Raw genomic sequence first — 27000 nt, forward strand, 5'->3', positions numbered from 1 at the left:
GAAACTGCACTTTCCAAACAAGTAGAAGCAGAGATCAACAAATGGGAATAAATTAAACTGAGAAGCTTCTGCACCTCAAAAGAAATAGTGCCCAGTATATAAGAATCACCCACCGAGTGGGAGAAACTATTCACCCAACACCCATCAGATAAGGGGTTAATATCTAAAATATACAGGGCAGTGACAGAACTTTACAAGAAAAAAACATCTAATCCCATCAACAAATGTGGAGAAGAAATGAACAGACACTTTGATAAAAAAGAAATACAAATGGCCAAAAGACACATGAAAAAATGCTCCTTATCTCTAATCATCAGGGAGATGCAAATCACAACAACACTGAGATACCATCTCACACCACAGAGATTGGTGCACATCACAAAGAATGAGAATAATCGGTGCTGGCGGGGATGTGGAGAAAAAGGAACTCTTATCCACTGCTGGTGAAAATACCATCTAGTCCAACCTCAATAGAAAGAGATATGGAGATTCCTCCAAAATCTGGAAATTGAGCTCCTATTCGACCCAGCTATTCCACTCCTAGGGATTATACCCTAAGAACACAAGAATACAATACAAAAACCCCTTCCTCACACCTATATTTATTGCAGCACTATTCACAATAACCAGGCTCTGGAAACAACCAAGATGCCCTTCACCAGACGAATGGCTAAAGAAACGGTGGTACATATACACAATGGAATATCAGGAGAGATGAAGTCATGACATTTTCCTATACATGGATGTACATGGAATCTATCATGCTGAGTGAAATAATTCAGAGGGAGAGAGAGAGAGGGATGCAGAATAGTCTCACTTATCTATGGGTTTTAAGAAAAAATAAAAGTCATTTTTGCAACAATCCTCAGAGACAATGAGAGTAGGGATGAAACTTCCAACTCGCTTCATGAAGCTCACCACTGGTGAAGGGTGTGTTCTTTACATGACTGAAACCTAATCACAATCATATATGTAACCAAGATGTTTAAATAAAGAAAAAAAATTTAAAAGAAAAGAAAATTAAAAAAAAATAAATACAGTTAATATACATCTTTTAAAAAAAAGTCTTCCCAACAACAAAAGCCCAGACCCAAATGTATTCTCTAATGAATTCTTTTAAATGTTTAAAGTGACCTACTGCCAATCCTTTGCATGCTCTTTCAGAAAATTAAAGAAGCAGGAACATTGGCAAATAAGTTTTTCTGTAGCAAAACACCCTGGTACCAAAAGTAGACTGAGATATCACAAAAAGAAAAGTGTCAGCTAATATTTTTGATGAATAACTTTGTTATTGTACCTCATGGTGATTCCATTTTTAAGTTATTTTAAAAAAATTTAATACACAAAATGTCATCTCAAAGCTGAAAATTAACATAACAAGAACAAAGTCAATATTAAAAGGATACATGGTTTTAAGCTCTTTATACATTTTTCTTGTTTTCAAGGTAATGAAGCATTTATTTAAGCTTAAGAAAAGGAGCCAATAAGTGGCTATAAAATCACATTTAATGTAAAATAATTTGATTTTTCTAAAGCAGATTTGTTTCTTTTATTCTAAATTGATAATCACTTTTTATTTGAAATAATGGAAAGTAGTACAAGACCAGAGTGAGAAAACCACAGCCCCATAAAGTCTCCATATCTGCATGTGGCCAGCTTCATAAGCCGACATAATTCTCAAAAGAATTGTACGCATAAAGAAACATGTTTGCATTGGACTCACAGCTGAAAACAGCAATCTCATAGGAGAGGGTGAGCCAAATACCTACTATGCCTAAACCATGCCTACTACACCCACTGCCCACAACTGCCCTAATTGTCAGGCTTCACCACTCAATCATGGCAGAGACATCAAACTGACTAAAACTCCAGGAATGACAGTATTTGAGCTGACATATCTAGGACTTTTGGGGAATGAGTTTAGAACCCTACCCCTGCTTTCTTGTATTTCCAGAATCCTAGCAGCTAAAACTACACCCGCAAACACTGCAAAATTGGTCACAGAGTTTGGAATTCCTTGAATATGTGTCCACATACACAGCTGCATGACAAATCCAATGTTTTCAATACTGTCATCCCAGTAGGAACACACTCATTTAGACACCAATGTCTATTCCAAGCCACCCAATGTTCAAAAATATAACAAATATCAGAAGATAAAAAGAAACAAATCTTATCAAACCTTATGACAAAGACTTAATGACTTCATTGCAAAATACATTAAGTTTTACAAATTTTGTTACTGTATTTTTAATCATTTTATTTCCACTTACCTGTAAAAAAAAACAATGGAAAAACATATTATTTAGTGCCTACCAAAGTCATAGGGTTCGGAATGGATACAAAATCTGAGGACAATGATGGAAGGAATTTTACACTGGTGGTGGGATTGGTTTTAAAATAAATGTATTATGAGCAACTATGTAAAACATGGTCTTTAAATAAAATAACTTGAAGTAGAAAAAAATGGCAAAGAGACTGCGGTAGCAGTAGCAGAACATAGAACCCAGAGATGCTGGGCGACAAGAGCATCTTGTCTCTGTATTGCCCCAATGTGAAATTCCTGAAACCCACAAGCCTGGCAACAGGGCATCAGACTCCTGGAGAAGACACAAAGGACAATCACCAGACTGAAAATCAGTTTCTTAGGGAAACTGCTGGGGGGAAAAGAACAAAACATTGTTACAGAGTGACCTTATGCAACAGAGGCAGTGCTAGAAGCAGCTATGCAGCAGTGTTCACACATACGGGAGTCTGGCAATGAGTGGTGCCCTGGCTTGGTCCCAACAGCTATAATAGAAACTATGGAACATTGCATGGGCCCATCTGCATGGTCGAGCTTGATGGACATGGACATTATCACCGAGGTAGTGAACAGGGACAAGACTAAGTTCCACAGGAGGGTTTTTGCTTTGTCCATAGAGATAGAAATGCCACACTGAGAGAAACAAGCTACATGACACCAAACAGTGGCAATGAGGGTGGGGAGTGGTGTTGCCATTGCCAGAAGATTGTCAGGGAGTGACACCCTGACCTGGTACCATGGCAGCCAAACTTGGAGCTGTGGACATGGCTCAGACCCTTCAGCACACCAAGTCCCATATGTAGACATTAGTGCCAAGGGAGAGAAAGGGGCAGAACTAAGCATGGCAGAAAAGCCCTAAAATCAGGCCATAATATCAGCAGTAGAGAAGCTATGAGTTGTTCACTACAAGACTGCCAACAGTGACTGTGAGGCCAGTGAGCAGTGTTGTCTTTGCCAGGAGATTGTGAGGGAGAAACACGTTGACTTGGTCCCAGGGTAACTGGACTTGGAGCTGAGGACACGGACATAGACCTATCTGCTTACCAAGCAGGACTCAAACATTAGCACCAAATTAGCACTAAGGGAGTGAGAAGGGGCAAGTCTAAGCACAGCAAGAGTGTTGCATGATTTGTCCATACATGCATGATTTGTCCATGCTGCTGAGTAATAGTGAGGCCAGGAGCCACTCTGCTTGTAGACATATTTTCACCCAACCCAGCCACCGGTCCTCAGTGACCCACATAGGGCCTTGGGCCAAGCCTGCATCTTTAACTAAGTTTCCGAAAAAGGTTGGCCTTAAGACAGGCAAAATTAGAAGCTGTGGTGATGGTGGGTAGCTATTGGAAACAAAAGGACCATTGTGAAATTCCTGAAGAAAAAAATCCTGCTTGGGATAAAAGCTCAGGTCAAAATCAGGGCACAGAGACTGTACAGCCTGTTGCTCTTATCCTCAAATGCACCAACAATATAATATGGCATCATTCCCTTTTGCATAGGCATAATAAAAAAGGGAGAAATCTTATATATAGTAACAAACTCTTATCTACTAGGGATATGAGTCCTTACATTTTATAATACAGGGATTCCTCTCACCCTGAATATGTGTCATGAGGACCGAACTCCATATTACCGGACAGCAACCATCCAACCCCAAACTCCAGATACCAAATGAAGATCCGACACAGCTCCCTGCAACAGCATCAGACCCCAAACTCCCCCTGGGAATCCTTAATATCTCTGACACCAACTTGCAACAGGTTGGTACAACTATCTGACAATGAGGAAACATCAAAAACCTGATCCAAGAGCAGGTTGCCCTATCACTTAATGGTAATATGAAATCTGAAGACACACCATCCTTAGATCTGTGCAAAAACTAAGATTCCTAATTACAGAAGAGGAGTTGGACAACCAGGACTTGGTAGAACTTTTCCTGGAACCAATAAGAAAGATCCTAGCCTAAGCTTCAGTCTAGAATTTGTACAAAACCGAAGATCTCTAATACCAGAGTTCTGACTTTGACAACTGTGGTAAGCAGAACTTCTGAAACTATAAGGAAAGACTTTATCCTAGGCTTCGACCTACGATCTTTGCAAAAACCAACATCACTAATTACAGAAGACTGATTACAGCAAATTTCTCAGAGATCTTCTAGAACCACAATGAAAGACTATCTGAGACGTTGTTCCTATGACCCGTTGAAATACCAAGATCTTTAGCTACAGAGGACTAATTTTGTCATCCACAACTGAGCAGGAAGTTTCCTGGCATCATAAAAATACCTTGGTGTTTGATAATGAGCATGTATGGAGCCTGTAGTTGGTTCCTATGACAGTATGCTTCAAGAGTAGAAAACCTGCATCTCCTAGGCCAAGGGAATTCCCTTACTAACTTCCCCAATACTTATTGTGCCTATGCCCCCTCCAAAAAAAATAACAAAGCCTTGCCACACCAGCCCTTCATTTTTTCTCTCTTTTTCTGTTTTCTTTTAATTTTTCTTTATTGTGGTTGTTGTTTTGGTGATAATTTTTGTTGTTGTTGTTTTTTCTGTCATTGCTTTTATTTGTTTTTGTTTTCCTTTTTATCTTCTTTTAAATTAATATTTATAACCTCTAAACAGATTCTTCCCAGATTTTTTTTATTTCTTTTCTTTTTCCAATAAAACCACAGAACTTGAATCATATTTTCTCCCTCAGAAATCGAGGGGGGTGTGTAAATGAATGGTACCAGGAGCTACCAGTCGTATGAACATTGAGTGGAAATAAAAAATTATCAGATTAAGCACCAAACCCAAAGTCAATCACATCAGAATTGATACCCTATCTACAACAAGCTATATACAAAGGAGACCTGTTACACTAGCAGTCCATGGGGCAAATGGGATAAGTATGGGATGCATTCTAGAAATAGGGGTGGAGAGAGGACAATACTGGTGGTGAGAATGGCCCTAATTCTTTGTCACTATGTACCTTATATATTACCATAAAAGACTTGTAATTCAGTTTGATCACAATAAAAATTATTTTTAAAAAAGAGGGGCCATTGTATACTCAGTCACCTAGAGAAGAATGTAGTCACACCACTTTGCTCTGCAGTCGCACATTTTTTAAGGAGGAGCCCAGCATAACACATAAAAACCACCACTCCACTGCAAAGGTCACAATGGGAAGACAATGCAGAAACCCACCACAGTTAGTGAATGGAAATGTTTATTTTGAGGGCTCAACTAAAATCAGTCACTTGCATAGCTCCTTTAGAGAGAAAATGTGGAAATTGTTAAAAAAAAAAACTCAAAGAAACCATAGAACAAATGGAACTAACAACAATCAATAAAACTCAAGAGGATGACTATAAATGTAAAACTTTTAAACAGAAAAAAAAGGTCTGAAAACTTGATAAGTGAAATGAAAAATTCACTGGAAAGCCTCCCCACCAGACTAAGAGCTGCTGAGGACAGAATTAATGAGCTGGAAGATGAACTGCATAACACTGCTATACAACAGACGAAGTTAAAAAAGAGCCTTAAAATAAATTAATAAAAGTTGGGGGAAAAATCCCCCAAATAAGTGAAGAGACAACAATAGACCATGGGGATAAATTCAACTGGAACGTCATAAGAAGTCTTGGGTGCCCAGAGAGGTAGGAAGAAAACTCCTGTGAAGAAGTAACTATAAAATATATCATTGCTGAAGTTCCCAAAACTGAAAAGTACATTTACTTGCATCCTGGACAATCAGTACCATCTAAAAGAGACCCAAAATAGAAGCACCATAAGGCACATCTAGTCACAATGATGGAAAACCACATATACAGATAGAATGAAAGCAAGATCTAAAATGGAAATTACATACAAAGAGGCATTCTTAAGAGTTACAGCAAATTTGTCACAAGCAACCCTCTAGGACTAAAGGAAATGGTAGGATATAATGAAATAACTCAATGAAATGAATAGCTTGTCACTGAGAAACTTTTGCACTTCAAACTAAACAACGACTAGGAAACAAAGATTATCTACAGAATGGGAAAAACTATTCACTCAAAACATATCAGATATGGAATTAATATCTAAGATACATAAGGCACTGATAGAACATAGCAAGAAAAGCCCATACAACATAGCATTTAAGCCCATCCAAAAATGGGCAGAAGAAATGAACAGACATTTCCTCAAAGAAGAAATACAGATGACAAAAATGCACATAAAAAAACAATGCTTCAAAAAATCAAGGAGATGCAGATTAAAACAATGAGATATCATCTCACTCCACAGAGATTGGTACACATCACAGAGAACAAGGACAATCAGTACTGGCTCAGATGTAGGGGGACAAAGGATTATCAATCACTGCTGGTAGGGATGTAGAGTGGTTTAGCCATTTTGAAAAACAATATGGACATTTCTCAAAGTTGTAATTGAGCTTCCATCTGATCTAGCAGAACCACTTTTAGGGATATACCCTAGAAATACAAAAACACCATGCTGAAAAGCCCTTTGTATTCTTATATTTGTTGCAGCACTGTTTACAATAGCCAGAATCTATAAATAACCCATTTGTCCAAAAACAGATTGGTGGATAAAAACAGTGGTATATATGCACAATAAAATACAATGAAGTTATTAGGAAAAATGAAGTCATGAAATTTGCTTATACTTGAATAAATATGCGGAAATATTATGCTGAGTGAAATGAGTCAAAGGGTTGGGATAGACATAAAATAATCTCAGTCACTTGTGGGATATATACATACATACATACATACATACATACATACATACATACATAAAGATAGTATGCTGATATTATTCAGAAGTAATGAGAAGACCTGGAGGACCAGTTCATGATAGGGAGCTTGCCACAAATAATGGTGAATACATTTAGGGTAGCAAAGTGTCCTATAAAATAACTGATTCCTAAAGGGACTATAGTTATATTCTTTGTAACCATAAATTAACAATAGTGCAAACCCCAGTGTTTAAAATGAAAAAAATGAAGAGAGATCTAAAATTTTCCCAAGAGACAGGAAGGAGGAATAGAAGGAAACTAGGGACATTGTTGGCAGAAAATGTACACTGGTGAAGGGTGGTGTATATTTTATTACTGAAACTCAAGCATGAGCAATTTTGTAACTAGGTGCTTAGATAAAATAATTATGATATATAAATAAATAAAAAACTTATAATTAAAAACAATAGAAATAATTCAAATCAATGACTAATTTACACATTTTCATTCATCTACCTGTGTATCTAAAACAATAATGAGAATTATTTCATAATCTGATTGCAGAGTATTATTTTATTATTATTATTATTACATAATACCCCATATGGTATCCCCAGAATCACCAGGAGTGATTCTTTGGTGTAGGTCCAGGAGTAATCTCTGAACAGTGCTGAATGAGGTCAAAAAAATTAAATAAATAAAATGTTCACAGTGATTCAATAAAATAAATACATAACTGTCTGAAATTCTTGACACTCAATGAGTATTTCAATGTCTAGTTCACATTAGTGTTTATAGGTATGTGCAAGCATCACCACTAAAAAATATAACCCTAGGTGCCGACGAGGTGGTGCTAGAGGTAAGGTGTCTGCTAACCAAGAAAGGACCATGGTTTGATCCCCCAGTGTCCCATATGGTCCCCCAAGCCAGGGGCAATTTCTGAGCGCTTAGCCAGGAGTAACCCCTGAGCAAAACGGGTGTGGCCCGAAAAACCAAAATACATATATATATATATATATATAACCCTGGTAAATATTGTAGTCAAGTGCATAAGAACTACAACCCAGCATATGTACAATTACTGAACATTACAGCATCAACAAAGGAAGATGGGGAAAAAACTAGATATACTGAGAGATAGACAGACAGACAGATAGATGATAGATAGACTATAGATAAATAGAGAGTGAGTGAGTGAGTGATTGAGTGAGAAAGTGAGTGGGTGAGTCTCTGGATGAGTCCTGGTGTTTCATATAACAATATTAATTTCTAAAGTCTTTGTAGTTTTACATCTTGTTTTACATTGAAGTTTATAATCATACTTAGTATGGGAAATAAGTAAGTGGTTTTTAAATTACTATGTAGAAAAACCATTTTAAATAACTCTTCTTAGATTTTTATGATCAATTAACAGGTCACAGACTAGCAGACTTTTATTTTTCTGAATCTTGCAATAAACTGTTTCTTCATTAATAAAATGCAGCCATTCTATATTCATTCAAGCAGCTGTTATATTTATCATAGTTATATTTACAAATAGCTATAATGGTCACATAATGTTGTTATTATCACTTCTGGAAATGATCCAGGATTTGTTTTCTTAGAATGCAAGAGGGCTGTTTCATTTCAAATGTACAATACATGAAATATTTAGTGAGTTGCAGTTGAAAAGTGGAAGTATATTTCACCCATTATTTAGATGTAATAAATATACAGTAGCACAGAAACAGAATCTCTCAGAAGCACATTCACATGGATGCTGGAAGGAAATAAAGTTATATCCATGATATCCCTTCAGTAACAATTTTGCAACCCACTGCGTGTGTCTAAAAGAGAAAAAGAAGGAAGAGAGAGAAGAAAAATGTCTGCCAGAGAGGTAGATAGACGAAAGGGCAGGGGAAACAACTAGAGGAAAATGGGGATGTGTTGGGAAATACACATTGAAGAAAGAATGGGTCTTTACACTGAATGACTGAAATTCATCATGAACAACTTTATTCCTGTGTATCTCATGGTGATTCAATTAAAATATTTATTAAACAATAAAAATTTTAATTTAATAAAAATTTTAATTTTTTTAAAGCATAGTAACAGAAGCTCAGTTCTTTCAATTCCCATTTTATAACAACACTGATTTGGGAGAAAATTGACTTGCTTTTATACTTTCTACTAGCTAATAGTTAATATTTTCAGACAAATTAGGTAAATTTGCCTGAAGTGAATTTATCTTTTATCATAATTCTTGAACCTAAGTGGTCTATCACTCTTTTTCATTTTTGCCTCACTCAGAAGCAACCACTTTTGTTTCAATCTGAGATAATTCAGTCTGAGATAATTCTACACATTCTGAGACTTTCTAGCCTAAAACCGTCAATATTACCTGGAAACCTGAACTACATATGCACACACCACTAGCATAGGACTATAGCAAGAAAACAATAAAGATGACACAGAAATCAATATTCAATATTCAAATTCAATATTCAAAACACTTCCAACAAGTCTTAAGTGATAATACTTACATATTCTTAAATTATATCCTAATATTACTTTATTCCTAAAATGTAAAAAGTATTACAGTAAATATGTGAATTAATAATTTAAGAAGAGAAGAAGTAAGGGTTAAATTTTTATCTGAGAAAAACAGAATGACAATAAATCACAGGTTTCCTACTAAAATTAACAAAATATACATGTTTACCAAGGTAAAACTCTGTTCTCTCCTTCTCTTCAGTTTCTCAACCACCAACAGAGTGATCTCTTATATTTTTCCATTTGTTCAAACAGCTGTTCAAGACAAACCATTTTGGATTTATTTCTTCATAAATTAGTTAATCTACAAGAAAAATATATCATATTAAAGTATTCTGTTCATGTAGACTCTTGTGGTATGAAAAAAAAACACACAAAGAGAAAGAGACAAAGGGAAAGAGATCTAGAGAGGAAAAAACAAAACCCTCTCCCTAAGGTTTTCTTTTCATAATACATGAATTATTTGTGATATGTATCAATCAAAAAATTTTGATAATGAAAATATTTAAGCAAAGATATACACAAAATATTTATGGTCATTGTTTTTCTATAATGGTTTTGCTAAGATAATTTTTGTCCCTTATATATGTAGTACATTTAAAAAAGTCTATAATTCTTGACTTTCTAACTTGAGATTTCAGCATGACATTAGTATTGGAAGTCATTCAAAGTAGTATAGCTTTTGAAAACAAGTAACTGACACTGATTTTTTTAATCCATGCACATATGTGATTTGTTTACACATTATTTATTCACTAAAGGTACATGATATTTTATTATAGCTGCAATTGTTTATAACATTTTGGGCCACACCTGTTTGATGTTCACGGGTTGCTCCTGGCTAAGAGAAATTGCCCCTGGCTCGGGGGGACCATATGGGACTCTGGGGGATCAAACCATGGTCCTTCCTTGGCTAGCGCTTGCAAGGCAGACACCTTACCTCTAGCGCCACCTCGCCAGTCCCATATATAGACATTTTAAGTCATTATCTCTATATGATCCTCTCCAAAAGTTTAGCTCTCATATAAAAACATGCAAATGGTTCCCTTACCCAATTCACCTACCTTCTTTTTCATCTTCCCAGGTACTCATTCTGTTCTCACAAAATTTTTGTTTGTTTATCCTCCACATGAGTAAACTCATATGATGTTTGACATTCTCTGTCTTACTTCGCTAAACATACCATAAAAAACCTATCTATATCATTGCATATAACAGGATTGTATCCTACTTTATAGCTGAGTCATAGTCCTTTGCCTATATGCCACACATTTTTTGTTAAATTATTTGTTGTTCAGCACTTTATTTACAAATTCTGGTTATTGATTATAATGCTGCAATGTATAAAGAAGTGTATGTCTGAATTATTTTTCCTTTGGATAAGTTCTAGATGTGCAATAACTAGAATATATATTATTTTTATTAGTTTAATTTTCTTTGCTTTGGTGTCTATACCAGTAGTATTCAAGACTTTCTTTTAGCTCTATAATCAGAGTCACTCCTGATGGTGCTCTGGGAACCATATGTAGTACCTGGGATTGAACTAGGATTAGTTGAATGCAAAGTAAATGCTTTAAACCTTATACTATCTATCAGGCCCTCTATTAATATTTTAAGAAATCTCCATACTTTTTTATCATAGTAGATTAACTAGATTATAATCCCACTGTGTGGGAAATTTTTTTCTTTCACATATTCCTAGCACTTGCTATTTTTTATTCTTTTGATAAAGTAAACTTCGATGTGTATAGTGATGTCTCATTATTATTATTTTCCATTTTCCTAATAATAAGTGATAATGAACACATTTTCATGTTCTTTTGGTTATTGTATGTATTCTTTGAAGAAATGTATGACCACCTAGTAGGAAATAGTTAGAAATTATGCATCTATGATTGTTTAAAGCAATTTCTCTAGGTTCTTAAAATTTTTTCTTATTGAAATTTATTAACAATCTTATCACTAAAGTATGAAGAACAAAGACTGAATAACAAATTAGCTGATCAGAAACCAAATGCAATTGAGAAAGAAGCATTAGATTCCAAACCAAGTTACAGAATATTATATTTTAGTATGAAAAAAGATAATGTAAAAGAGAGTAGTTGATTTCTATTGCTATGCTATCTCTACAAGACTAACATGTTTAAAAGGGTACTCTCAAGAATATCCTAAAGGTCAATTTTTTGAGGTACTAGGCATAGAAAGGAAAGATTCAGACAAAAGAAAAAACACTTGGTACTTTTTTTTTCATTTTGTGTGTGAAAAATAGAAAAATGAATATATAATATGGCATTTTATATTACTTGACATGTAACACTAACCATTCAAATTCAGGAGTTGCATATTATTAATTTTAAATTATTATTACTATAGTTACTATAAATGATAATGTTAACAATCTTATATTTTTATTTATAATAAATCTATTATAAATAATAGATCTACATTTAAAATTTTCTTGCAATGATAGGAATAATGATACTAAAAGATGAATGAATTTAATGAATAAAAGTTGAAATTAAGGGGCCAGAGAGATAGCACAATAGGTTAGGTGCTTGCATTGTGTATAGCCAACTCAGGTTCAATTTCCAGGGCCACATGGTTCACAGAGCCCACCAGAGGTGACTTCTGAGCACAGAGCCAGGAGTAAACCCTGCACAAATGACTGCCTGCCCAAAATAGTTGCAAGTAAAACTTCAAAGGCATTGTAGCAGGACAGCCCCTGAAGAGGTTGACTGATGGAGGGATGGAGAATGAGGCCCTTTTCTTCCAGCTCGGAGCACGTGTCTGCCACCCTGTCTAGCCCACGGTTCTGAGGTGAAACGGCGGGTAAACAGCTCGCAGACAATCAGGCTCGTGGAAATATTTGCTTTATTCGGATGGACAAAACTGAAGTCCAAAGACTCCGATTCAGTTCCAGCCAGCAAAAAGCCTCTCGCCTTCCACAGACCCTTGCTCTTATAGTCCAGAGTCAGGTCCCACCCAATGGTGGGATCAGATACCAACCAATGGTGGAAGCAGAATCAGGTCCTACCCTAGGGTGGGGGCAGAATGCCAGGTCACACCCTAGGGTAGGGCACAATCACCTAATCAGATTAGGGTGAGCAACATAGTAATCCCCCAAAATATTTACATACACAACAGGCATTTTAAAATTTATTTCACTGATTTTTATAGCAAGATATTATTCATCTATTATGAATAATCATTTATATTGTTCATTACTCATTTATTCATTAATACTCAGCTGAAAATTAAATAGATGGCGGGATAGATAGATAGATGATAGATAGGTAGGTAGGTAATAGATAGATAGATGATAGATAGATAGATAGATAGATAGATAGATAGATAGATAGATAGATAGATAGATAGATAGAGAGAGAGAGAGAGAGAGAGATAGATAGATAGATAGATAGATAGATAGATAGATAGATAGATAGATAGATAGATAGATAGATAGATAGATAGGTAGGTAGGTAGATAGATAGATAGGTAGATAGATGATAGATAGATAGGTAGGTAATATACATTATACATTGTCAAGTTCATTGGCATATCCCCTTCTTTATCCATTCTACTGCTCTGAGGAGGCATATATAATAAATTCCCTTGTTTCTATAAACAAGAAATATCAGGCATGTTTGCATATTAATTTATTAGTATGATGCATTTTAATAAAATATTTTTCTTCTTTCATATAAACTTGTCAGTAAATACCCATGAAAGTTCATGTGAATCAATACTCAAAACATAAAAAAAACAAACCCACTAACAGTTTATGTCCTTTATGGGGCATCTAGCAGACTACATAACTCTTAGAAACATCAGTCATTTCTTTTAAAATGGAAAATTAGTCTTTATATTTTTATTCTTCCTTACAATCCTATGGATCTAAATCTATATATACATTAACCATGGGGTGGGGCAAAAAGAGATAGTACAGCAAGTAAGTGTTTTCCTTGCATGTTGTTAACTGGGGTTCAATCCCCACAACTATTTCCGGAAACACCTTTAAGAGTGATTCCTGAGCACAGATCCAGGAGTAAGACCTAAACATAGCTGACTGAGGCAACAACAACAAAAAAAGAGTGTCTAATTAAAAAAAAAAAAGCAACCCTAGACTGAATGTGTAGATGACCTAATCACTAGAATAAGACCTAAAATATATGAATTCTATCATTAATTCCTCATTTCACAAAACAGGTGCTTTACACCATCCATTCCTTCCTGGGTAACTAAAAGACTAGGTAGCAGTCACTTGGTTCCAGGAAGTTACAACTAATATCTGCTTTTTAAATGAGCAAGGGGGCTAAGAGAGACTTTTCTCTAATTATCTGAGGCTGCGATAATTTTCAAGAACCTACATTTATCAGTGCACATTTTGTATAGTAGGATTTTATTTTTTCCAGATGGTAAAGAGAGTGTTCAGGGAATAATTTTAGAGAATAATGTAAGTTACACACAAAAACAGCTCTTCCAAAGGAGGAGGAGTAAAGTAATATTTTTCTCAGTTAGAATCTATATGCCAATTCCCTTATTTCACATACCATGAGTATGCAAATATACCTTTGGGGAGAAATGTTATTAAGCATATTGGCAATAAAGAATGACAACGCTGAGATATAAATTAGCTATTTTAATAATACAAAGATCCAATTGCACTTTCTCTGGAGAGACTATGGCAAGCCAATTGAATTTCTAAAGTGTCGATAAAACAAATGTTGATTACACAGAGCCTTAAAATCTGTAATAAACAGAATCAAGTTTTTGCTGTAGCATATATTTTCCAGCTTGTTGCTTTGCAACTACATATGCTCTTTTTCCATTTATATAGAAATATTTTTAATATTAGCAAGAAAAATTACAATTTGTATTCTAGAGAATTATCTTCAAATATAATGATTTTCTCTGAAATTGTGGTTTTGCTTCTACCACTTACTTTTCACTGTTCTCAAAGCATAACTGTGGACTGGAGATACAGTATAGCTGAAGGCACTTGCTTTGCATGTGACCTTCCCAGGTTCGAACTCCAGCATTTAATATGTTCCCCATCGGGAGTGATCCTAAGTGCAGAGACAGGAGTAACCTCTGACCATGTTTGTGTGGCAAGTGCATATTTGTGGGCCCATGTAGCCCAATGACTGAAGATAATAGTACAAAACCTCTACCAGTACAAATTAATTTGAAATTATCAAATTATCATTCCTATTTGATGAAACGATGCAAAGCTTCATAAGCAAGCAAAAATTTAGGCAGTTTATAAACTTGACACCGATTTTGCATGAAGCTTCTGTAAAAAGAAAACAAAAGTTAATAAAATAGACATAAGAAAAAAATTCTCAACACTTTGCCATTAAATATGGCATTTTATGGTCACCTTCTACAGATTAAGAAAGGTCTATTTATTCCTAATTTGTCCAGGAATTCATGCTCTTTAAATAGTAATTTAATGTTTTATTTATTTTAATGTTATTTATATATTTCTATATAGTGAAAATTTATAGCTATAGAGATTTTTTCTTTTACTTAATGCAGATACTTAAACATTATAATATATTTTCTAACATGAAGCCATATTACCTTTTAAAAAAATTCAGTTATATTTATGTAGACCAATTCATGTTTTTCCTTAAGCTTTTTAATTTTCTACCCCTCACTCTTGCTAAATTTCACCTTTATAGAATTTATCTAATTTAGGTAAATTTCAAATGTATTAGAATTATTCAAATTATTAATTTTATTTTATCTCATTTTTGAGAAAAGTAAATGTAGGCTTATTTTTACATTTTTGAAAAAAAAGTAAATGTAAATAAATTTAAAAGTAAATACATTATATTTTTAAGAAAAGATATTTTTGAGAAAATATAGTCATTAATTTATAAATTTTATGGAATTTCAAGAATTTAACTTTAGATGTATATGGCTGTCACTACCTGCACAATAAATAAAAAGTCTTTTGGGTGATTGAAGTGATAGTACAGCAGGTAGCAAATTTGCCTTGCATGTGACCAACTGGGGTATGATCCCCAGCATGCCATTTTGTCAGCCAGGACTGACCCTTGAGTGCAGAGCCAAACCCCTCAGAACTGCAGGTTGTGACCTTCAATACACCAAAAAATAAAAACAAAAAAGATCTCTTTCACATGTGGTTTACAAAGAAACTTAGTAAGGAAATAACAAGTGGCCAAAGGTATCTAACTGGAGAGTTTGTCTACAGAACTGAATGTATTAGAGGTGGGAAGAGAGTGGGTAGAAGGGGTACTTGGGACATTGGTGGAGGTAAGCAGACACTCTGAGGATGGTTGTAAATATGTATGCATAAAACTGAAATGTTTGACAGTCCAGATAACACTCTGACACGAAGAAATGAAGAGACGATTACTCAGGCAAAAGCTCAAGTGGGGTCTTTATTTCTAGCTGGTCAGGGTCTAACGCCATGTGTCCACAACACGACAGAGGCAAAAGACCTCATGGCATTCTACATCCCTTCTTATATACTATAAGGGGGAAGGGGAAGAAAGGGGTAGTGATGACTTCCTTAGGAGAGGGAAATCCGCCAAGGTAATACGAGGTATTGGTGGGGGTGAGGTAGTGAGGTAGTGATGACTTCCTTAGGGGTGGGACATCTGCCAAGGTAATACGAGGTATTGGTGGGGGAGGGGTAATGATGACTTCCTTAAGAGCGGGACATCCGCCAAGGTTGACTTCCCTTTTCAATCCTCACTTCTTGTACTGAGGCTTCTAATCCTAGAAGCCATGTAATCGGTGGCCTCCATCTCCTCCATTTCCTGATATTCCTGGTCAGAATTTCCTGCATGAGCTAATTCTTGGTATTGTTGGTGTAATACCATGAGCTTGACTTCCCCAACCTGAGCTTCAATGAATGTGGTGAGGCAGTTGATGATGCATGGTCCAATGGCTACCAGAAGTAAGAGGCCCAAAAGGGGCCCCAGTAGGGGTATTAGATAGGGGAGAATCCCACCCCATAAAGACCATAAGGGACCATCTAATAGCTCCTTTCTTCTTTTGGCCAGCTTCTCTTGATGGTGTCTGATTCTGTCCCGCACTATTCCTGATTTATTGGTATAAAAACAACATTTTTCTTGCAAGGCCACGTGAAGCCCTCCTTTCTCTGCCAGGATTAAATCTAACCCTCACCTGTTTTGTAATACCACTTCAGCCACAGAGTCGAGCTGGTCCTGCAGATCATTAATAGATTTATATACTGTCTCCACATCTGAAATTAACTTTTGTGAGAGTTTGTCATACCTGTCTATTGATATTGCTCCCCCTGCTCCCCCAGTCCCTAATCCACCTGCTACCTCAAGCCCTACCAGTAGGGGCAGGAGCACCATGGCTCGTCGAGACAGACGAGCACAGCCTAAGAGATCTATGCTAGGCAGAAGGATGGGCTCTGTCCTCGGGATGATGTCAATGTTGGGAATTGTTAATGCTGGGGCACAAATTCCAGTCCAGTTTTGGGGTAGAAAAGAGTAAGCCAAATTGCCCCCACATATCCATACCCATCCCAGAGGTAAGCACCCTGGGCTGGGGGGGGCAGGTAGAACTTCTGAGCACTGAGCAGCTTCTACCTGACCCAGGTCTACAGATTCGGTGCCATTATGCAAATAGCAAACAGAAAATTCAAAGCTAAGAGGAACTACCTTAAAGGGTTTGACAAATGTACAACTAAAAGAAGCAAAGGTTAGATTACCTAGTCGGACAGGGACAGCCAGAAGCCAATTTTTCCCCTTCTTCATACAAAGCCAACAATCAGCAGCTAAAGAAGGGTTAGAGAAATTAAGAAGTTTGTGAGTTTCTTCTAGGATGCTGAGTATTCGGATCTAACTTCTCAGCAGACATCTGGGGTCGGAGGGAGGGATGCTGGGACCACTTAGGCATTAGGGTCTCCACCTCCTTTGTAGCCCAGTCTATGGCCTCCTTCTCTCTTTTCTGGTCTGTTGCTCCCCCCCATTCGAGATGTGAACAGGTGCCTTTAGGGGCCAACAGACCAAGTCTCCCACTTCGGCCATGCGACTTGCGGCTGCATAGGGGGACTTATGGCTATTAACTGTCCACTCCCCTCACATGCTCCCCCTGTAAGTTTTGGTGAGCTTGGCCACCAGATATGCCTTGTTATTTTTGGTATACTCTCGATACTCCCTATAGCACTGGGAGTGAACTTGATTAAATTTCACACATTCAGCAGGGCATTTCCCCCCCACCCCAAAGAGGGAGGCAAAGGCTGAGGTTTTACTTTACACACCCATTCCGGTTTCACACACACACACATGGGAAGAAGTAGGGGGCTGGAGGTAAGCAGCTCTAGTTCTACAGTCTACTGATCGAGTGTACAGAAGCCTACTGTTGAGTTGATAGCCCCCCTGCAGTCACAGGGGTTTCCATATAGTCTTTTTATCAGGGTGTATGGCCTGATCGAGTCCTCCCTCAGCAAGTGCCAGGAGGAGCATTGTCAGAGTCAGTGAGCGCATCAGGGCTGGAGTGTGTCCACCAGACCTGAATCTTGAGGGGATTCTCAGTGTGCTCCACTTACCACTCATTATGGTTGAGATCAGCAGGGGCAGGTTTTAGATGAGAGGCGTGAACCCAGGAAGCAATGCCATCCACCTTAACAGCAGTTGGGGTGATCAGAAGGATGACAGAAGGTCCTTTCCACCTAGGCTGTAATGTCTGCAAGCAGTGCTGTCTCACCAGGACCTGGTCTCCCGGCTTGAAGGGGTGAGGCACCGTCAGTTCTCTGGGTTCATATGTCTGTCTGAGTCCCTTCCAGACTTGGCTTTGTAGGGCAGCGATGGCGGCCAGCCAAGCTACTAGGGGAGTGGAAGGGGGAGAGAAAACATCATGAGGCTCAGAAAGCATTTGCACTGGGGGGGGGACACCATACAACACTTCAAATGGGGGTTAATTCACACAAAAAAAGGCAAGGGGGTATTTCTTGCCCTGAAGAGGGCAGAAGGTAGGAGGGTGGTCCAGTCCCCAATGCCAGTCTCTAGAGATAATTTGTTTAGAGTCTCCTTAATTGTTCTATTCATCCTTTCTACCTGCCCTGAACTCTGAGGGTGATATGCACAATGCAGTTTCCAATTGATCTCCAGGATCTTGGCTAATCCCTGACTTACCTGGGTCACAAAAGCAGATCCGTTATCTTACCCAATTACCTGAGGAAGTCCAAACCTGGGGAAGTTGTCATCTAATATCTTCTTAGCCACCACCTGGGCTGTTTCCTTCTTGCATGGGTAAGCTTCCACCCATCCTGAAAATGTATCTACAAAGACTAGCAAATACTTTAGTGCATATTTGGCAGGCTTGATCTCAGTGAAATCAATCTCCCAATGTTGGCCTGGTCTCTCCCCTCTCAGTCTCTTTCCAGTCCCCATCTTGGTAGGATACGCATTTACCAGCTGACAGGCTCGGCAGGATTTTACAATTTTTTCAGCCATTTCCTTTAGCCTCTCCAGTTTGGGTGCCCGGGGCCATTATCTAATTAGCTCCATCATTTTTCTGGCTCCTAGATGAGTGAGTTGGTGAAGAGTTTGCAGATACTGATTGACTTCTTGTACTTTGTCAGAAAGAAGAAAGTCTACAGTTGACACTGGAGGGAGGTTGTCAGGTTCAATAACAGTAAGCACAAGGGTCTCCTTCATGTGGGATGCCGCTGCCTTCGCCGCTCCATCAGCTCTTCGGTTCCCGGACGCGATGGTCCCTTTGCCCGTTCGATGACCTGGACAGTGAACGCGATGGTCCCTTTGCCCGTTCGATGACCTGGACAGTGAACTATGGCCAGTTCTTTGGGTAGGAGTAGAGCCAATAAAATATGCAGTATCTCTTCTTTGTTTTTAATTTCTTTTCCTGCAGAGGTCAGGAGTCCCCTCCTTTGGTAGATAGCGCCGTGGACATGGGCAGTTCCAAAAGCATACCTGCTATCTGTGTAGATGGTTGCTCTTTTTCCCGCTGCCGTTTCCAGTGCTCTGGTAAGGGCTATCAACTCAACTCGCTGAGCAGAGGTTCCCTCTTTTAGGTGCTTGGACCAGATAATGTCATGGTCACTCACAACTGTAGCTCCGGCTTGCCTCTCCCCATCCTGAGGAAGCTACTTCCATCTGTGCACCATATGACGTCAGAGTTCCTTAATGGTTGGTCCTGTAGGTCCCTCCGCAGCCCACTCTCTTTGGCCAGCAAATCCTGGCAGTTATGCAACACTGGTGTCTCAGACTCTTCAGGGAGCAGGGTGGGCCAGTTCTTCGGGTAGGAGTAGAGCCAATAAAAGACACAGTATCTCTTTGTTTTTAATTTCTTTTCCTGCAGAGGTCAGGAGTCCCCTCCTTTGGTAGATAGCGCCGTGGACATGGGCAGTTCCGAAAGCGTACCTGCTATCTGTGTAGATGGTTGCTCTTTTTCCCTCTGCTGTTTCCAGTGCTCTGGTAAGGGCTATCAACTCAACTCGCTGAGCAGAGGTTCCCTCTTTTAGGTGCTTGGACCAGATAATGTCATGGTCACTCACAACTGTAGCTCCGGCTTGCCTCTCCCCATCCTGAGGAAGCTACTTCCATCTGTGCACCATATGACGTCAGAGTTCCTTAATGGTTGGTCCTGTAGGTCCCTCCGCAGCCCACTCTCTTTGGCCAGCAAATCCTGGCAGTTATGCAACACTGGTGTCTCAGACTCTTCAGGGAGCAGGGTGGGCCAGTTCTTCGGGTAGGAGTAGAGCCAATAAAAGACACAGTATCTCTTTGTTTTTAATTTCTTTTCCTGCAGAGGTCAGGAGTCCCCTCCTTTGGTAGATAGCGCCGTGGACATGGGCAGTTCCGAAAGCGTACCTGCTATCTGTGTAGATGGTTGCTCTTTTTCCCTCTGCTGTTTCCAGTGCTCTGGTAAGGGCTATCAACTCAACTTGCTGAACAGAGGTTCCCTCTTTTAGGCGCTGGGACCAGATAATGTCATGGTCACTCACAACTGCAGCTCCGGCTCACCTCTCCCCATCCTGGAGGAAGCTACTTCCATCTGTGTACCATATGATGTCAGAGTTCTTTAATGGTTGGTCCTGTAGGTCCCTCCGCAGCCCACTCTCTTTGGCCAGCAAATCCTTGCAGTTATGCAACACTGGTGTCTCAGACTCTTCAGGGAGCAGGGTGGTCGGATTTAGGGTCACAGGTAGGCTAATGGTTATTCTGCTTTTGTCTAGAAGGATACACTGATAGTGGGTGATATGGGCATTTGAGAGCCAACGGTCAGGGGGCTGGCAAATTATACTTTCCAGAGCATGAGGGGCTATTATATTTAACTTCTGTCCCAAGGAAATTTTATCCGCATCCTTTACCAGCAGTGCAGCTGCAGCTATTGCCCTCAAACATTTAGGCCACCCACTGCCCACTGAGTCTAGTTTCTTTAATAGGTAGGCAACCAGCCTTTCCATGGACCTAGCATCTGCGTCAGCACTCCCCTTGCCATCCCCCCTTTCTCTTCTAAATATAAGGTAAAGGGCTTGCTAGCATCAGGGAGGGCCAGGGCTGGGGCTGTGAGCAGAGCTGTTTTGATAGAGTCAAATGCCTGCTGGCATTCATGGGTCCTCTCAAACTTGGCATCCCCTTTCGTGAGGGGGTATAGTGGGGCTGCCAGACTAGTGAAACCAGGGATCCAGAGGCGGCAGAAACCTGCTGTCCCCAGAAACTCACATAACTGCTGGCGGGTGGTAGGCACTGGGATTTGTGCCATGACCTTCTTCCGGGCTCCCGTCAACCATCGTTTTCCCTCTCGTAGTGTGTATCCCAGAAACGTCACCTCTCTCTGGCACAGCTGTGCCTTCTTGGCTGATGCTCTATACCCTAGTTGAGCAATTTCCTTTAGCAGGTCATGGGTGGCCTGCTTGCAATCCTCTTCAGTTTTTCCTGCTATTAAAAGATCGTCCACATTCTGTAGCAAGGTAATCTGGGGGTGCTGGCTGCGGAAGAGACTTAAGTCTTGGTGCAAGGCCTCATCAAAGATGGTAGGGGAGTTCTTAAATCCCTGGGGCAATCTGGTTCAGGTTAGTTGACTCAAAATTCCTGCCTCAGGATCACTCCACTCAAAAGCAAATAAGGGTTGACTGGCTGGATGTAGAGACAGGCAGAAGAAAGCATCCTTTAAGTCCAGTATGGTGTACCATATTCTTTCAGGGCTTAAGGTGCTGAGAAGATTGTATGGGTTAGGCACAGTGGGATGGATGACTTCCACTTAGCCCTTAGGTCCTGTACTGGCAGATAGTCCCCGGTTCCAGGCTTTTTAACTGGGAGTAGTGGAGTATTCTAGGCTGATTGACACTGTACTAGTACCTCCTGTTGGAGAAGTTTCCGAATATGAGGAGTTATGACTTTCTTCACTTCCTGACTTGCACAGGGACAGCAGTAGCTTTTAATTCTACCACTACTGGAGCCTGCAAGGTAGACAACCCCAGTCCAGCAGTTTCGGCCCAAGCTCCTGGACCTAATCTCAACCAAAAATCAGTGTCTTGGTTTTCATGTGGCAAGGGATCATTTGTGAATAGTCTATATTCATTCTCAGCCCTAATGGTCAGGACAGAGGTGGTAAGTGTTTGGACATTGAGAATTAGAAAAGCAATCTCTGGACCAGTTTCTTCAAAAGTTATCTGGGCTCTGAGTTTGGTTAGCAAGTCCCATCCCATTAGAGGTGAGGGGCAGTTCAGTATGACCAGGAAAGAATGCTTGATTTCTCCTTTCCCCAAGTCCATAGTCCGGGAAGTAGTCCAAGAATGGTAGCTACTTCCATTAGCTCCTTGTACTAAGGATTGCTTACTAGAGAGAGGTCTCAAAGGCTTCTTTAGGACCAAGTACACTGCCCCTGTGTCAATTTCAATGTCTATGGGAGTCCCCTTCACCTTAAATTTAGCCCTGAGCTCCTGGAGGAGATTGGAACCCAACCCCCCTATTCAGATTCAAGGGCCAGGGTCCTTGAAGGTCGGAGGATCATGGGGGTTGGGGGCATTCTCGAGCCCAGTGTCCCCTCTGGCAGCACCGAGCACATTGGTCCTTGTCCAGGGGTCGGCATCTTCATGGGCCCAGGTCCCTACCTTTCTGACCTGTGCTAGATCTGTCTACCGCTACTGCCAAGACCCTTGCCAGTTTCTTATTCCTTCTTCGGTCCTTCGTTTTTCCTTCCTCTCTCTCTTCCCTCTCTTTTTTCTCTGCCCCTCTTCTCCTGCCACTCTCTCCTCTCCTTTTCTAGTCGCTCCTCTCTTTACTCTTTTGTTTCTCTCTTACTGAACACTTTCTCAGCCTCCTTTACTAGATCCTGTAATGTCTTTCCCTGGATATCCTCCAGCCTCTGAAGGTTCTTTCTAATATCTTCTGCTGACTGCCCTACAAATGCCATAATGACTGAAGCTTGATGAGTTTCGGAGGTTGTATTGAAAGGGTATACCTTCTATAGGCTTCCATCAGCCTTTCTAGGAAAACCGCAGGAGGCTAGTAGGGTCCCTGTATCACCTATTTTACCTTGGCCAAATTGGTGGGCTCCCTTGCCGCTTCCCAGAGACCTCTCATGAGAGTCTGGCTATATGTAAACAGGCTCCCCCTACCTTCGTACGTGCTGGGGTTCCAATTCGGTCTCCACAAGGGAAAAACGTCACCAATAACATCAAGTCTGGTTGTCACCAAGCCATCTAATCCTATTACATTCTTTCAGGCTGCTGCTAATATGCGGTCCTGTTCTTCAGTAGTGAACAGGGTACAAAGCAGTTGCTGGCAGTCATCCCAGGTAGGTTGGTGAGTGTTCATCAGAGAATCTAAAAGATTAATTAACCTGGTGGGGTCTTCAGAAAAAGAGGTATGGTTAAACTTCCAATTATACAGGTCAGAAGAGGGGAAGGGCCAATACTGGAGGGTAGGCTTCTCCCCCCCTCCCATCATCCACCATAGGCCCTACTGGCCTCAGTGGCATGATTGGCAAAGCTCCAAATGCCGGATCTCTTTGCTGCAGGTCCCCGTGTCTGGCCCTGCTCAGCTCTCATCTGGCATGGACTCACAGGATGATGGAGGCAAGGGAGTTACTCCTTCCCCCTCTCCCTGCAGCATGGGGGAAGACAAGAAGGAGGGGGGATTCTGATGGGTAACGGGGTTTTGCTGCTGCCTCGTCTGCTGGAGCGGAGGGGGGCGAGCAGATGGGAGGTAAGCAGGGGGGTCAAAAAGAAGCAGGTCCGTGGTGTCAGGGTAAATGCAGGGCACAGCTCGCTCTTCCTTAGGCTTTGATTCTGACACCCCTTCCGCCTTCATGGGTAGGATCATAAGCTCTGAGGGCAGCTGTAAGGAAGAAGGTTTAGAAGGGGGAAGGAATGGCCGCACCCAGTCAGGGGGGGCTGTTACAAAGTTCTTCCCACATGAGAATGTAGGGTTCTTGATCAGGATGTCCATGCAGCCCTGGTCAGTACACGATGTCCTTCACTTTGCCATCTAGGAAAACATGGAAAGACCCTTCCTGCGGCCATCCAACTTGAAAGGTAGACCACTCAGGAGCACAACAGGTCTGCCACTTGCCCTTTTTGATGACTAGACAACGATTTCGTGCATGAGTCCTTACTTCTGACCAGTGATTCAAAGTAAGAGACAAAGGGGTAGTTTGCTGCTGACCTATAATGGGAGTAGAAAATCAAAGGAGTAGATGAGGAAAAGATGGGAGGCGACAAAGAAAGTGAGGAAAAGAAGAGTTCAAGGAAATAAAGACAACACACACCTACACAACCTACACACTTACACAAAAGGAAAAACAAAATCTCAAAAAGGAAGATCTACAATTAATAGAAGTAGGGTCCACCATGGCAGCCTGGGAACATCTTCCCGCTGCAGCAAAAACCAAACTCCTGGGGGCGCCTCCAGGGTCGTGACCTATACTTTTTGAACCCATCAGTTCACAACCACTCGGAATCCACGTCGAGTGGGGACTCTTAATTCCACCCGGAATCCACGTTGAGTGGAGACTCTCAAGCCCTCGATCACACAACTATTTCCCTATTTCTATTTCCAACACACGTCAAATCACAACCAACAACACAAGATATACTGCTAGTTTCTACACACATCAAATTACAACCGACAACACAAGATATAGTGCTAGTTTCTACACACATCAAATTACAACCGACAACACAAGACACACTACTTAGAACCCACCGAGTTGTCTATTCACCACTCCACTCCGGGCATATCAAGGACTCCTGGCTGGCTCGCCAATGAAAGGTCTGGCAGTCCAGATAACACTTCGACGCGGAGAAATGAAGAGACGATTACTCAGGCAAAAGCTCAAGTGGGGTCTTTATTTCTGGCTGGTCAGGGTCTAACGCCACGTGTCCATAACAGGACAGAGGCAAAAGACCTCGTGGCATTCTACATCCCTTCTTATATACTATAAGGGGGAGGGGGAAGGACGGGGTAGTGACGACTTTCTTAGGGGTGGAACATCGCCAAAGTAATACGAGGTATTGGTGGGGGTGAGGTAGTGAGGTAGTGACGACTTCCTTGGGGGCGGGACATCTGCCAAGGTTGACTTCCCTTTTCAAAACTATCATAAAAGTAAGTAATGGTATCTCCATACAAATGGGAGATGCATATTTGTTGACACTACAAATTAAGTCTTGAAAATATGGTGAATATTTTTAACATAAAAAATATACTTTGTGAACCCAGAAATATAGATAAAAGACCATTATTATAATTCCAATAAGTATTTAAAAGCAGAAATATTTTTTATTTACTTAGTGCTGGAGCTGAAGAAAACATTTGCCAGTTAATTTCTATAGCCAGTGTCCAAACTATAGACACATGAAGAAGTTTTGAATCCCTGAGCAATAGTAAATGCAATAAATGGCCCACATGGAGCATAAGCCTTAATCACCCTTAATAACTGTAAGAAATTCAGACAAAAACAAAAATAAATTTTTGACTGCTGACACCAGAATTAAGAGAAAAGGGGTTTAGAGCAGTGAGAAGTGGAAGGTAGAATGTCACAAGCTGCACTGATCTGGAGATAAGGAAATTCATGGGATTCTTGTCAAGGAAGGTAGATGCAGGGTTCAGAGATGGGAAACAGAGGTCACACACCCAGAAGTGAGTTTGAATCTGAGTCCATTTATTGAAGGTTAAAGAGGGATATCAGCAAAATTTTTGCAAGTCATAATTTTGGGGGGGGGTATGTAAAAACTCATATCTTTTTTTCTGTAGAGTTAACATTATACTTTCTTATTAACAAAATCTTATATAATTGTCAGTACATTCTGCTTAATTTGTAGGTTTTTTAATGATAGACAACTCGCAGGTCTTTTACTTTTAGAGTTTCAACAAATACCATACATCCTAAACATCCTCTAAAGTCTGATTAAAAAATAAGGCTTTAAAAAATTAAGACTTTTATACATGGATGTACATGGAATCTATTATGCTGAGTGAAATAAGTCAATGGGAGAGAGATAGACACTGAATAGTCTCCCTCATCTATGGGTTTTAAGAAAAATAAAAAGATATTTTTGCAATAATCCTCAGAGACAAAGAGAGGAGGGCTAGAAGGTCCAGCTCACGACATGAAACTCACCACAAAGTGTGGTGAGTGAAGTTAAAGAAATAACTACACTGAGAACTATCATAACAATGTGAATGAATGAGGGAAGTGGAAAGCCTGTCTAGAGTACAGGTGGGAGTGGGGTGTGGAGGAGGGAGAATTGGGACTTGGTGATGGGAATGTTACACTGGTGAAGGGGGGTGTTTTTTCCATGACCAAAACCCAACTACAATCATATTTGTAATCAAGGTGTTTAAATAAAGATTTAAAAAAAATAAGGCTTTCTTTAAGGGACAAAGTCTGACTAAAAACAAAAGCTTAATTAAAAAGGGCAAAAAGAGGGGCTCTACTCAGAGCAAAGATTTTCCTGGGAAAAGCTTTCTTAACAGCCCATTGTTACTCCAAGGCCATTACTTGAAAAATAACAAGTCACCAAAAATCCCTGTACATCAGATATGTCCCCAAACAAACATTCCTTTCATCTGAGAAGACAGGGTTGTTAGCAAAACAATAAGGCACAGGACATTCTATCAATAACTAACTCCAACTGTTAGTTATTTCAATTTTATCATGTTTCTCTTCATGCTAGGTCTTCCAGGCGAAGAGATATTCAATTAAGGCCACATTTGCCTGTACTAATTCTTTCATCTGGAGGTAAATGCTCAAATACTTAACAACAACTGAAGGGAGATTTATATTGAGGCCAAATAAATTCATGCAACTATGTTGGATTATGCTGCATCCTCCTGTCAGGGAAGTGGATCCCATTTTGGGATCCTGTCTTAGTTAGCCAGGCTGGACTATTGCCTCCATTACAAAGGATTTGCTTTGAGATTTCTGGTTTTTAGCTTCCTCTAAATATGAGGGTGTGGCAGT

This window comes from Suncus etruscus, chromosome 7 (assembly GCF_024139225.1).
Source record: "Suncus etruscus isolate mSunEtr1 chromosome 7, mSunEtr1.pri.cur, whole genome shotgun sequence".
Lineage (NCBI taxonomy): Eukaryota > Metazoa > Chordata > Mammalia > Eulipotyphla > Soricidae > Suncus > Suncus etruscus.